This window comes from Tubulanus polymorphus, chromosome 7 (genome assembly GCF_964204645.1).
Source record: "Tubulanus polymorphus chromosome 7, tnTubPoly1.2, whole genome shotgun sequence".
In the NCBI taxonomy this organism is placed as follows: Eukaryota; Metazoa; Nemertea; class Palaeonemertea; order Tubulaniformes; family Tubulanidae; genus Tubulanus; species Tubulanus polymorphus.
The window spans coordinates 5,506,183-5,521,250 of record NC_134031.1 but is presented as its reverse complement, the minus strand read 5'-3'; the positions used below and the strand labels follow the sequence as shown (position 1 = coordinate 5,521,250).

At 39.4% G+C, this 15,068-nt stretch overlaps 1 protein-coding gene across 1 annotated transcript in view; it reads left to right on the top strand.

Annotated features, from left to right (window-relative positions):
- Positions 1–676: 676 nt before the first annotated feature.
- LOC141908290 (endothelin-converting enzyme homolog) overlaps positions 677–15,068 on the top strand; it is a 64,367-nt gene continuing 49,975 nt past the window's right edge. The window contains exon 1 of the mRNA XM_074798271.1: positions 677–801. The gene's annotated coding sequence lies outside the window, so the exon portion shown is untranslated. The remainder of the gene's footprint in view (positions 802–15,068) is intronic.

Sequence of the window (15,068 nt, the reverse complement as noted above, 5' to 3'; positions counted from 1 at the left end):
AGCTAACAATTACTGACCCGGCATAGCTATAGAAATGAACTGATAACAAATATGATTGTAGTTTTTTGTAGATTGGGAGAAACAGTGTATCACTTATAAGCCTTCTGTAAACTCAATATACAGTGGACCTTGTCAATACGAATCTTTTGGGCAAAATTGAAATTGTTGTATTTGAACGGGTTTTGTATCGTCCAAATCTGGATTGATACCTGATCTAAGCTGGAAAATGCTGGAAATTGTCTTAATAAAAGGTTTCGTCTTTTTTAAAAAGAATCGTATTCGAGGTTTAGCTGGTGATTGCGATTATGATTATAATTCATATACACTCCAACCATTTCCATGGTATATGGAGGAAAAGTATTACATATATCTATACAAATATTTACAAAACAAAAAATGATAAGAATTTAAAGAATAGAAACGCAACAAAATAGGATTAGGATTTTATTTACACTCCAACCATTTCCATGGTATACAAAGTATACAATATTTACTATTAACAGAAAATATAAACTTGTCTTAACCACAAAGTTATTATCAATATCATAGAACTAATAGTTCTATGTCAATATATACATACACTATTTACATATGAAATTGTAAAATATGCCCCGGAAGGTGCTGCCGCCATTCAGTAGCTGATGGAACTTAATGATGGAGCGTAATGAAGCTGCAGTGCCGCTGCTGCTTGTATCTCTCCTCCGATGACCTGGACGCTTTTTGTCGCATGTCATCTCTACGTACCTGGAAATTAGGATTCGTTGTCATATCGTATTTCATGCTGTTCAATTGAAGTTAAAGGTAAGAATGAAATCGAACGAATGTTACGACTTGGAATTGTTGCAATGTATTAAAACTGTGTGTGTGTGTGAATGTGTGTGGCTGAGGCTCACCGATAACTGTAGACTCAGCTATAGTTGCTCTAACCCGTATCTTAAATCATCTAAAATCATGAAAATTGTAATTACTAACTAACAAGTTAAATGAGTGATTCGATGCGACCAAAGCATCCAAATATTAAGATGCCCAGGATTTTTAATGTCAATATGAAGTGATTAACTTCAAATGATACGATCTTAATAAGAAACCTTCAGAGTGCTTTTATATTGCATAGAGCATCATCATTGACTTTAGTCCATATCACAATTACACTTCAGATGTGCAGTCTGTTTTCATGCCATAATAATGCCAACAAATGTACCGGTAGGCCTATGTCGAAACTTAAGTAGGCCTATGTTGTCAAAACTTCAAAATACCAAATACAATAGGCCTAACGTTAAATTTGTTTCAAAGCTCTACGTAGTCTTGGCTGTGGTTATGGATGGTCGTTGTAACAGACTCGCAGTATGTCTACGGGTCTTGGTGCAGATCGTAATGATAAAGGCCTAGACGCAGAGCACCCAAGGCAATAAGGGTCCTCAAAAAAACCTATTTCTCGATATGAGGATATGAATAAGTAAATCGTATTTTGACTTAATTTATATTTTTAAAGCTCACGTAAATGAAAGGAATTCCATTAAAAGAGGTTAACGTAAGTAGCCTCACATCTTCTTGAATGTTGTCTAGTGTTGTACAGGGGACGGATCCAGGAGTCTTATGAGATTCCAGAAGACCCAATAATTTTGAGAATCGTAATTTCTTAAAGGCACTTTTTCCAAAAACCTTCATAGGCCTAGGAATTTAGACAGAAATCTAAAAAAGGACAAATTTTGTCAAAAATCCCGAGGCCAGTTGTACAGTCATGGCTTAGTTTTGAGAGCAGTCTAAGCCAATCTAACAACTTAAAGTTAGTCATTATCTCGAAATTAAGAACTCTATTGGACCTAAGTCATGACTGAGTAACTGGACACGGTAAAGGTATCAAATGGGTTCTGCCATAATGCCTGGCTTAAAAGTAGACTCTGCCAAAGTCCAACCTTTTGGGATCGTAAAGATGTATGCGACTTGAGTGGTATTTGAGTTGGGATTTTTTATGTATTTTGTAAACAGTGTCCCAAAAAATATTTCAACAAACATCTGAAATCAGATCCGACTCGAGCAGAGTCTGACGTAATTTGCCCTAGAATATTTGGTAAGACCGTCGGAACTTACCCCTGGAACCGCCCCTGTACGTAGAATAGCCACTTGTATTCTGATTAGAATATTTTGTTGATGCAATCCAAATAAAATATTATAGGTCCTACATTCCGATGTTATCGGAACACATCATCAGCTCTCACTAACCAGTTCGGCAGGGGACCGGTTGCATAGTCATGGCTTAGACTTAACCCTTTCAGTGCTGACTAATTAATACCCTATAGTGCTGGAGAAAATTTGAAAATTCTAAAAAATTCCACCCTAGTGTGTTGAACAATGGGAATACCACTATAGTGATCTACACCGCAGTGCGGTGTATCATTAGTTACTAGTATTTCACTATGTGTGACACTTGCTGCCATTTTTCAATAGAGATAATTACAAATTACTAATTACATCAATACACCGCAGTGCGGTGTACTAGCAAAATCCATCACTGATTTATACACCGCACTGCGGTGTAGACGCACTGAAAGGGTTAAAACCAGTCTAAGACCAACTTAGTTCTATAGCCAATCTAACAACTTCAGATCAGTCTTAAGATTTAAGACCACTTTTTGACTTAAGTCACGACTGTGCAACTGGCCCCTGCTGGGCCTAAAATCATTTCATTACAAATCATTTCCTATAGCGTAGTTCTTGATGGATATCTAGATATGCCTATCGGCAATATGACTAATTTTGCGACACCTCAAAGATTTTAATACTATGTTTATTTTTTTAAATCAAATTATTTTGAAACTTAAGTATGCCCCTCTCCCCCTAGTATTTTTAGTGCGTATCGAATCTAGATTTGATACCAATTCTATGCAGCCAAGTAAGGCCAATAACGGATAGTAAGGCCTATATCAGGGATGATTGAAAATTTAGGATATTTTGGAAAAAAGAATATTTCGGATATACCGGAATTGTTAGCGTAGCCAGTTTCCATGGATTTCCTATCACCGCCCAGCCTGGTGGTAATCACCACCATATTTAGCGAGGTATATGCGAAACCCCCTGTGGTAGATTCCTACCGCCCTAACAATCAATTTATTATATTGCTTCGCGATACGGCCACGGTTTACTAACCATGCAAGGAATATCGTTTTCCCTCCAGTCAACTTCTCTCTTAAGTTGTCATTTGATAAATGGCGGATTTTTTTTTAACGAAACGTAGCTGCGGGTTATTTGCAGTTCGTTATCGCAATTTCCCTTTTACACAGATAACATCGACAGCAGTGGAATCCTCTGTGGTTTCTTTCGACGTCTTATACCAATTTCGAAATGAATATTCTTTATCGGGCCATTAAACGAGCCGAACTTTCAATTTGATTGATGTCAGCTACTTATGAATGTTGATTTCACCTCGAGTAATTGTGTTAGAGTTATGCAATGGCCCAAGACAGTCCATTGGGTCTAGCACGTTGTAAATCCAGGGCTAAATCCCTAGCGCTTAGATTATGGTTTTAGTTAAGTGCTTAATAAGAAAATAAATTAATATTATCGTTATCATTATTATTATTATTATTATTATTATTATTATTATTATTATTATTATTATTGTTATTATTATTATTAAATCCAATGACTAACCTTAGGCGAGACTTAAGTCCAAAAGTGATCTTAAATCTTAAGACTGTTCTTAAGTTGTTAGATGGGCTATTATAACCAAGAAGTTTGTAGACTGATCTTAAGTCTAAGCTGTGACTATGGAACTAGCCCCAGGTTTCCAAATCCTGGTCTCCCATTCTTCTCGGATAGCCCAACTCTGTTTAAGTCATCACCTGATAAGTAAGCACTTTACTTTACTTTGGTGGTGTAGTGTGGTCACTTTATTTCAGTTCCAATTCGTATTCCATTTCATTTTACTAAATGTAAGTTGTCATTTTGATAAGTCATCAATATCATGATCGTCCTAACTAGTCAACTAGTGAATTTCGCTGTACTGAGGTCTTATTTCAGTCCATATATTGGCAGTCAGTCAATATCAATTCAGGGTTCATGGTGATATTGTCAATAGTTCTGCTCTGGCCTCTTCCCATTCCACTAGGACTATGGGGACTTGAGGACTCCACTCAAAACCCTGACTCTGATTTTGCTATAACGAGGAACGTCAGCAGTTTTATACTCGGCACACTTTTTAAAGATCACTGATATCATAAGTGACGCCACCACCATGTATGCTGTGATTGCCGCATCTATATTGCAGTTGCTTAGGATAACCTTTGAATTCGAATTTTTTTTCAATGTGTGAAATTGATGTAAAACTGCCCATCGCCGGTGTGGCTGATGCCGCCGCTGCTGCCGCTGCTGCTGTTGCTGATAAATCCCTACTTGCCATTTATAACACAAGTAATGATATCGTGCACTAACATTGAAAACAGATTCTGTCAATGCAAATTTTTTTTTGTGTACAATAAAATATCTACATGAATCTATCTATCTATCTATCGAAGCATTCGATGCCTGTTTTAGTCCGCTTTGGCATAAAAATAGAATAACATTTTATGTACGTATCGGTACCTATGCATATTTTGTTATCGAAATCAAAATTGTATCTCATGATACGTTCTATGAGGTCATAGATAACTATTACTGTTATCAAAAATACATGTTTTTTTGCTGTTATGGTGAGAAAATTCTGAAGAGAGTTAACCGAGTTTAGAATAGATAACTAGATGAGTAGTACTATATAGGTTAACTATTTATTTGGCGCACGAGCTTTCGCTACTAATGAATAGAAGCTTCATCACTCATTCACCCGATGAAGCTTCTTCTTTTATACATTAGTAACGAAAGCTCTCGCATCAAATAAATAGTCAACCTATATAGTACTACTCGTCTCGTTATTTACTACTGTTATGTTTTTTTTCATCAGATGGCATTGAATGTTGAAGTTGTCAGATCGTCCAGTATTTCGCCAAGCCGGCATGGTGTCCCTAGACCCCTTGTTACGGCTATCCTGGGTTCCAATTTTTTGTTGTTGCTCTAATCCAGGTGATTACTATTATCGCTTCGAATCACATGAAGGAGTGTAAATTGCCGTTAATAATATTATCGCTATGGTTACGATAAAATCGGTAATAATTTTCCGAAACATTTCCTGTCGAGGTCGTGGTAGGAACTCTGTGTTAGGTCTCAGAACAGCCTTGTAGGTGTTGTTTCAGTGTGCATAACATTTATCAAGTTTGACAAGTCCAACTCCTGGGTTTCGTTATAACCGAAATGAGTCGTACGGGAGGTGATTCGGTCTGGACCAGTTCCCGAGTCAAATTTAGTGAATTTTCACCCGATGCAATCAGAAAGTAAAATGAATGTGTAGTCTTCAAGTTTCTTAGATCATCGCCCGGAAAATGCGACTGCAAACTGTTATGCGTAGTTTTTAACCCTTTCATTGCTGACTAATTAATACCCTATAGCGCTGGGGATAATCTAAAAGTTTTGAAAGATTCAACCCTAGTGTGTTGAATTACGGGAATACCACTATAGTGCGTCTACACCGCAGTGCAGTGTATCGTTAGTTACTAATATTTCACTATGTTTGACAGGTGCTGCCATCTATCAATTGAGATAATTACTAATTGCATCAATACACCGTAGTGCGGTGTACTAGCAAAATCCATCACTGATTTATACACTGCACTGCGGTGAAGACGCACTGAAAGGGTTAAGCGCTTCACCCGAAAAGAGGTTATGAGACTGTGTTCCCATAGGCCTATACATCAGTAGTACACATCAGGTGCAGATCCAGAGGGGGGTTCGGGGGGTCTGAACCCCCCTTTTCTAATCAAGTGCCCTTGTAGAGATCACATATGAAAAATTCCACCCGACAATGATCTATGACTCGATTCAAGCAGTAATATGCCCTAGAATTGCATAAAAATGTACCGGTACCTAAATTTTCAAAACTTTCATTTTTCTCACGATCTTAAGAGTTTTCAGGTCGAATATGACTCAATCATCGCCAGTCATGTGATGCAACACCTGTCGCTGATTGGCTACGAATTAACAATAAGTCGTAGAAAATAGAACTTTTTCTATCCTTAAGATCAGTCTGCAATCAATCCGTTGCGGTCGTTAGTAAACACGGGTCGAAAAGGTTCCCGATTAATAAATCGCGGACTTCACTGCTTACGATCCGATGATCTGATCGGATCTTAACCTTTTAGTTAGGCTTTAGACCGGTACGCTCCCGTTGCGCGGTCATTCGCCATTAATCAAGGTTTCTAAACCTTTTTTCGTCGTCGTCAATGATAAACCCATAAATGAGAGAAATTAATCATCTTACGAGATAAGCCCCATTTAGGAAATTACCGCCGCTGTTCAAACGTGAATACGAACTGAACGCGCTGTTAATGTTTTTTGTTTTTTTTTCGTATTTGCGGTCGGCGTCGTCGATGTTTACCGTGTTTGACATGTCAAACTCGATGTGCGACGACGCCGACGTCGGTTCAGTTCTCGTGGAATAATTACTCGTAAAAAGTCTCCTACGTCAGTGGAGCATATGTTACGATTAGATGTTTTGATGCGTCGTAAACCCCAGTGTTGCGTAATTAGGAACATTTCTGATATCGAAATGCGGTTCTATCATACGTTTGGGAAATGGCGGATCGTTCTCACCCGGTATCTGATTCGCGATGACTGATGCGATATTTTGTCCAGTAAAAAGTCGATGTCGACATTAGAAGCATTCACTAGTTCGAAAGAGATTTTAAAACATCAAAACTATAAAGAATTGATTAAAACCTCGAATTTGCGGTTTTATCCTAAGAACCATTCTCAAGAGTGACTAAAATTATGACATTTCACAGTATATATACCAGTAAGAACTACACACACTATTGCACATGAAAACTAGATAATATTAACCAGAGAGGAAATGTATAGGGACAAAATTTTATTATGGGGGGAGAAACCAAGGATACCATTGACACAGGAATTTGAATGGTTTTTAGGATAATACCGAAAATTCGATGTTTTAATAAATTCTTTATAGTTTTGATGTTTTAAAATCTCTTTCGAACTTGTGATTGTGGGACTCATATTTCATTCGTCTCTCGCGATTTATTGCGTAGTTTTATCACGTCATTCGAAGCATCCGTTTAGAAATATACCTTCGCGTAGAATGGAAATAGAAGATCGCGCTTAAACTCGATTACGACGTTATCTGATTCGGAATGCCAGATTTAGTCGTCGTCCAGAAAAAAGTGATCTCAGCACGGAAAACCATCGGTTAGAAATACATTAGAACCCGCTTAATTCGGATGATTCGGGACGAACAAAATTCATCTGGTTTACGGGAAATCCAGATTACTCATTTTCTTGTGTTTTAACCCTTTCAGTGCTGACAAATCAATTCCCTATAGTGCTGGAGATAATTTGAAAATTTTTAGAAATTCTACCCTAATGTGTTGAATAACAGGAATACCAATATAGTGCGTCTACACCGCGGTGTGGTGTATAGTTAGTTACTAATATTTCACTATGTTTGACAGGTGCTGCCATTTTTATGAGAGATAAATACTAATTACTAATTAAATCAATACACCGCAGTGCGGTGTACTAGCAAAATCTATCACCGATTCATACACCGCACTGAAAGGGTTAATGAACAAATGGACTGCAAATAATGTCCGGATTAGACCAAAATCTGGATTAAGCCGATACGGATTAAGTGGGTTTGACCGTATCTATATCTAGAATTGTTAATTTTCTAACGCGGCATGTTTTCTCTGCATCGAAGTTCTGTAAACCGGTTTTTAGTGTTCACGTCCTATTTGCCAGTCTAAAGCCTAACAAAAAGGATTAAATCGACTTAATTTCTTCATGCTTCGTTTTATTTTTTCTCAAATCATTATATAGTAGCTCCTCCTTTTCGCGAAACTGGGCCAGGGTTGATTGAATATATGTTAATTCAGCCCAGTAAGTTTGTTTATTCCTAATTCGTGAAGAAATTGCGCTAGTTTCAGAATTTTCTTTCGCTGATCATCATTGTTATTTTGAAACGCCAATATTGACCAGGCACATCGACTCAACACAGAACCCCATAGATAACGCATACTAGATATCAACGTATCTAAACATTATCATTACTGTTTTTACGGCGTCAAAAAATCATTGTTCATCGCGGTGGCCAAATGTCTTCACGTGCGAATAGACTGTTTCAACGGAATCCAATTGCCTGGAAAAATTCTCCGGTTTTCCAGTTTCAAATTTTTTCGTTGTTTTATTCATTGAAAAACGTTCAACCGTCGTAATTCGGTTAGTTTAATTGCGTCTGAAGCAGCTGACTGCGCATCAGGCAGACGACGTATATATATACTGCCTTTTACTGATGAGATAGCGAGGAGAGAGAGAGCGGAGAGAGTGCTCTCGTCAACTACCGGTTTAAACGATACAATCAATAAACCCGGCTATATAGACCGTCGTCGTCGTCATCTCTCTGTGAAATATATTATAACCGTCGAGAGAGAGAGAGAGCGGGCGCGGTAGCCGTAGATGTTGCTGCTTTAGTTCGCGCGCGCGTGCATGATGATGGATACCGGAAATTCTTACAAAATGCAGGTATTTCGTATTCGGTGTTGTGTATTCTCGCGTCGTTGTCGTCGAGGAAATCATCGGTCGTGAATTTTTCTCGTGTTCTTACGCGAGCGCGGAATCTTAACGGAATCGGCGCGTCTCGACGGTGTCGCCGGTAGGACGGCCGATCGATTCGCGATCGATCATTAGTTCGCGATCAATCACCGGTATTGTCAACCGGCGGAATCGAAAAGGTTTTTTCCGATATCGGATATTGTAGAATAATCTTCTTCAAAATGAAGTATGTAGGAAAAATCGGAAAATCGGGAGTTAAATCCATCAAAAATGGGATACCGACAAGGCCGCGGAGGCAAGCAAGGATTCCGCGATAATCCGCCAGGATTGCAGTGGCACCTGGGTTACTGTCTACATTTCAATTAAATTCGAATCGACTTTTCTGATTTTCGAATCAATTCTCGATGAAATCTATGCCATACACTGAGTGAGAAAGTGAATCTTGTATTTATCCGTTGACTTGTTTGATAATTTTTCGGATTTCGAAGCCTAGAAATTGAGTCAAATTTCATCGAAAATAAACTGATTTTCTCACAAGGAATAACCCGGGGTCCGTTTTATAGACTGGTATTACCTTTAACCTGGGGTTTAACTCGATTGAAAATGAATTGAGTTAGCCCCCCCGGGTTACAGATAATACCAGTTTTAAAGCCGGGGCCAGGTATTTTGTTGCACCATCTGGCGAGTGTATCCCACTTGGCTTTGGATTAAGTACATCGGAATGACGGTAGAATATCTAAAATGTTTTACAGAAATACAGATTTCAGGGGCTGCAGTTGCTGAAAAGTTGGTTTAGAAGTAACCAGTGGATAGTCGAGATATCTAGTGACAAGTTCAATGTTACTTAAGTATTTATCCACTGGTTATCTTTTAACCAACTTTTCAGCGAATGGCCCCTGGCGTCGATATGCGTTTTAAGCATTACTTGTGGATGAAGTATTCGGATATTCTTGAAAAATCTTCATTGAGAACGCTACATACCTCACGCTGCTGGTGATTAGAATCGAGGATTTGTTTTTGGGAATAGAGTATTATATAATCTGAATTGAGATTCAGTATATGCGGTATTAAACTGTAATGATGTCCTTGATTTGTGGTTACATGATCAGCGCCGCATTCTTCCTCCCCACCCACGCATAGATAGGGATACCTGATAGCGGCTAGGCTGTCACAAACCCTAGCTGTAGCTGTTCAAGGATTTGAATTCAGATCCAGGGCCGTACGGGAGAAATCCCGCAATAATTCAGCCGAGGATGAAAAGTTCTTGAAAAGAAGTGTATATGAATAATAACTATTAGCCATCGAACTTTTCATCTTTGGCTGAATCTATGGTTGGATTTTTTCCTCGTATATTCATGCATCTTGCACGGACATTGTGTACCGACTGATCCGGGGCTGACATCCGACCACGTTACCAGCAGAAAAGGACGGCGAAAACAAAATACGCTCTATTTATCCTCCTATCGTTACCTGACAGTCTTAAATGTTTAAGGAGTAAACACGGAGTAAACATAGCGTAATCTGATTCCGACCCGAGAAGCGAGCGCGGGAAAAAGATTTCGTCGTAGATAAAAAACCGTATATTATCTCGTCCGTGTCCGTGTAGTACGTACTATCTTTACTGTGATCTGGATCCGTCTCTACGCAGGGTCGCCGCGATCATATATCACCTGTTGGATATTTCAAATTTGACGAAATCATTTTTGAAATCCAATTTCATAATTTATTTATGATATCGTAGCCATGTACGGCAGTCTACTTATGGATCCAAGGGGTATTTACCACGGTTTGTAAGACGGTGGATTTTTTTTATATTTCCTCCTACAAAAATCTGTAGTAGACTATAGCCGCTATTGCACAAGCGTTTTGGCCCGTGCCAAGTTCAGCCCGACCAAAAATGACGGCCTAGACCCGAGCCAAATTCAAGCACGGGTCAACTTATTGCGTTTGAATCGCGACTGGTTCAGGAAGTGTCTCAAAATGCTTTGTTAAAGCATCGTTTAGTATCAAATGAGTGGTTAAGGCGCCGACCAATTTTGGCCTATGCCAAATCGTGGCTCATACGGCAGAAGATGCCACCGATGATGATGATATCAGTCGAACCATTTTTCGAGCCCGTCGAAAATCAGTAATCGCGCGCGTGTAGGTAAATCATCATCGGATTCAGCGTATATACTTTCAGAGCCGGCCGCGTATGCAAATATATACCGAACGCTACGGGCAAATACGAAGAACAAGCGCTCCGATAGTAGCCGTTTATTCAACGAATATCATTCCAGTCGGTTTAGCTTTTACCGTCGCCCGTGAATTTGCCTGTTGCCATTACCGATGTCGTCGTCCTCCTCATCATCATCACTCACTGCGGTAAAACATGCATTCATCAATATAGAGAGTTTTATCGGAAATCTAACCGAAACGTTACGCATTGTCTCGTTTCGCATCGAGACGTAGATTGCCGGCTAATTTAGCCCCAGTTATTGATCTGAAAAGTGAACTGCCGAATATGATAAAAGTTGCATGAGAAGCGCGTGCCTAATTTCGCCGCTATAGATCGACTGGTTTTTTTTTTGTTAATCATTCGCGCGAAGCAACTGCGGAAGGTATAATTTTGGTTCTCGGGTTTCCGTGAGATCCTTATTCTCGTGTCTGTCTGCATGCGTGACTGTCTGTCTGTCTGTCTGTCTACGTGTGTCTGTCTTTGTATCTGTCTTTCAGCTACTTAGCTTCATCAATATCGGGTTCATCTTGATGAATCTTGGGTGCAATGTTAGTACAGGGGTCTAGTTGTGCAGTGCAAAGAATGGGCCTAGCTAACTGGGCACTAAAAACTGTTTTTCAGCGACATGGCCTCGAAGATGACCTCATAACTGAGGGACGCGGTCGAAATTCAATGAGTTGTCTTGATAAAATTTTGCTATTGGCCCAAGATACGACATATCCAAAATGCAATTAGCACTAGTGCATGGAAATTTCGGAATTCGAGTTCAAGCCCAAGAATCATTACCTGTGGCTTGTTACTTTTAGAGTATATAAAAACTTAGGGAATTTGAAAATGATATGATATGGCGCAATCATTATTTGATTGTTTTATGTTTTACGGTTTTAAGTCATAAACTACAAGCAATAGATGACGAATGTGGATTCAACTAAAAAACTAACAAGTGAAAGTTAATCGATGCCTTGAAAGATGAAGCATTGCTTGATATTGTTGACAATTGATGATAAAATATGAATTATATATCAAAGACCAATAAAGCTATTTCGGATTTGAATTCCAAAATAGAATAATGAGTCTAGAAATATATTTGAAAACAAAATAAACACCAAAATTCACAATTGTAATTGTTTTATTCGTGTGCCGATATTGATGATGTGCGCATCGACTCAAATAGAGCCCCTTGAACAATGCATTCTAGGTATCAATGTATGATATAAACATTATTATAACGGCCATTACGTTGTCAAAGAAAGACTTGTTACATATGTGCGGAAGTCTCGGTCTCCGAAGAAGAGTTTAACAGGTGGATATTTCTAGCTGTTTGTTTTGAGGTCGGTTCCGTTAGCCACTGTTGTCGTAACACCATCACAGCAGCAGCAGCAGCAGCGAAAAGATCAACAACTCTCGAAAAAAGAAAAAACTCGATATACAAACGATAAAAGCGTTTGCGGTGACTACGACGGCGGCGGCCCTCCTCCCCGTCAGATTGAACGTTCTTTTAGTCGCCATGGTAACAGGGCTCATCTTGGCATCTACAACAACGTGTAACACCGGTTGGTAAAAAAATAACCAATCAATCGGTGAAAAGGTGATCGTTCAAACGGGAATAACGGCCCTCGCGGATTGTTGCACAATATCAGACGCAACAACTAGAAATGTTATGATACTGAAGTGTTCACAAGGGCGAATACTCTTCACTCGGTGCTCACACTTCTACAGCATTCAATGTACCCTGGTGGACACCTCTACACTCTTGCAATATTCTAAGTACCCTCACTGGATACCCATCCCATATAGCTACAGTAATATAAGTACCCTAGGCAGCACCTCCACGCTCTTACAGTACTCAATGTACCCTAGGCTGGCCCTTCTTCGCTGGGTACCCATCCCATATATCTACAGTAATGTAAGTACCCTTGGCTGGTCCTTCTTCATTGGGTACCTGTATATCTGCAGTAGTCTAAACCCTAGGCAGCACCTCCATGCTCCTACGGTATTCCATGAACCCTAGGCTGATGCTCCTTCACTGGATACCCGTACCATATATCTACAGTAATATAAGTACCCTAGGCAATACTTCCTACGGTATTCAATGAACCCCAGGCTGGTACTTCTTCACCGGGCACTTGGTATATCTACAGTAATCTAACCCTGGCCAGCACCTCCATGCTCCTGCAGTGTTCATAGTACCCTGGGCTGGGAAGCATTCATCGTAATTGTAAGTTGTTAACTTCTCACTAGGTATGGCTGCCCCCATGGGCAATCACTTTACACCCAACGCTCAATGTCCATGCTTCTATACGTATTCGAGGTATACCCTCAGGTGCACCGAGGGTACCCCGAGGTATACCCCTGGGTACCTGTACTGTACCAACCTACCTAACGCTGATTCATTAGCCCCTAACTCGCTAGAAGTTGTGTACATTCGAACCAATTCACTACAAACCTCATTCATTCAATTTTTTTACACATATGTCATCGTTAACATCGTTGTGTTTTATTGTTTTTATCGTAGCAGTTGGATAAATAGTATTATTGTTAATAATTGACTACGTTCATCATTCATCATAAAACCAACGGATCATCAATAGAGACCTCACCGGTACTGTCTTTCAACTCCAGTCCTCGCGACCTCCCTTGTTCTCGACCTCACCATACGGAGAGGTTGAGACTACTATCAGCTCCATTTCCCATTTCTAAATATCCCGTGTTTTAGTGCAGGCACAACGAACTAAGAGGGGTGTTAATGCCCCCATTTCGGCTTTGCGTCCACCAGAACGTATTTTGTTCGACAATAAAAACGGTTTTTATGATTAATGAAAGGCAGGTAAATTCGCCTTTTTGCTACCATATTATATTATATGGTTTGAATTATGACTATTTCCGATAATGCAGCGGTGGATCCAGCTTGTTACTAGACTGTATTTGTCCCAACGCCAAGACTGCCAAGACTACATTCAGGATATCTGACAAGAAGGGTTATCAGAAGAGGCTGGATGCTAAAAGGGGAGGGTAGGTGGATTCGACCTGCCCCAGAAAACCGAAGTCATAATTGTTGATTTATTAGGGCTTTAGGTTCAATCAAGTTTAAAATGAAGCATTGTTCTTGCGTAGCTCTGCGGTTTTGAATGTGCACTATTGAAATCGAGTAGACAAATTTTCAGGATCCGCTGCCCAAGAAAATCGAAGTCATAATTGTTGCACTATAAGGGCTTAAGGTTCGATTGAGTTTGAAATGCTAGCGTAATTCTTCAAAGCTCTGCAGTTTTCGAAGGTACACTATAGAAATCAAGAACACAAATTTTCAGGATCCGCCGCACTGTATTAATACGTATATTATAAGCATGTATCGTCTGTATACTGATGAACGGAAAGTACTAGATTCTGAAATTTATCTACCCGCTCGCTAAGATGCTAACATAATACGCTAAGTAATAAGCTAGTGTAATATGCGTCTGGATTTTTCTTGGAAAATCTCTCGTGACGAGTTTCTGTATATATAAGACTGAACTCGATCCACTCCTGCCTCTACCCTTTTGATTCTAGGGTTTCATCTTGCATTAGTTGGTATCGAACATGAGCAGTGTTTCTTTACGAGCGTCAGGTTTGTCTCGTTCTATTTCGACGATCCAAATGTTTCGAAGATATTTAGTAAAAAAAGATATACGCGTATGGTTTTAAAGATCTGCTATTGTTTTTAATCGCAATTAATTACTCATTACACAATCAATTAGACATCTTTCAATTACGCATCTGTGATGACAGTTTATTTTATAATCAATGGTATACTCAAACATGTCTGTCAACTTTTGTAGTTTTTAGGATCAACTGCTATGCTCCTTATAGAATGGTTCTGAGTGTAACTTTCTGTTAGCTGTTGGTGGCACAAATTGTAGCCACTGGATATACACGGCTGATATGTTGTCATGAGGAGGGAAATAGGGGTTGGAATTAATATGGAGAGAGTATTGTCCATCAGCTCTGTGCCGTTTGGAAGTACGCGGAGAAAATGCAAAAAAAAACTGTCTGAATTTTTCCCCATTCTACTAATCTGTGCTTGACCTGGTTTCTTGATAATGACATCATTGGGAAATCCCTTCAGCATCCAAGTTCAATGACGTCATTATCAAGAACATGCATATAGAACATAGTGTAAAAAGCTCTGCCATGTACTATATAGTGAGTCATGGGAAAAACC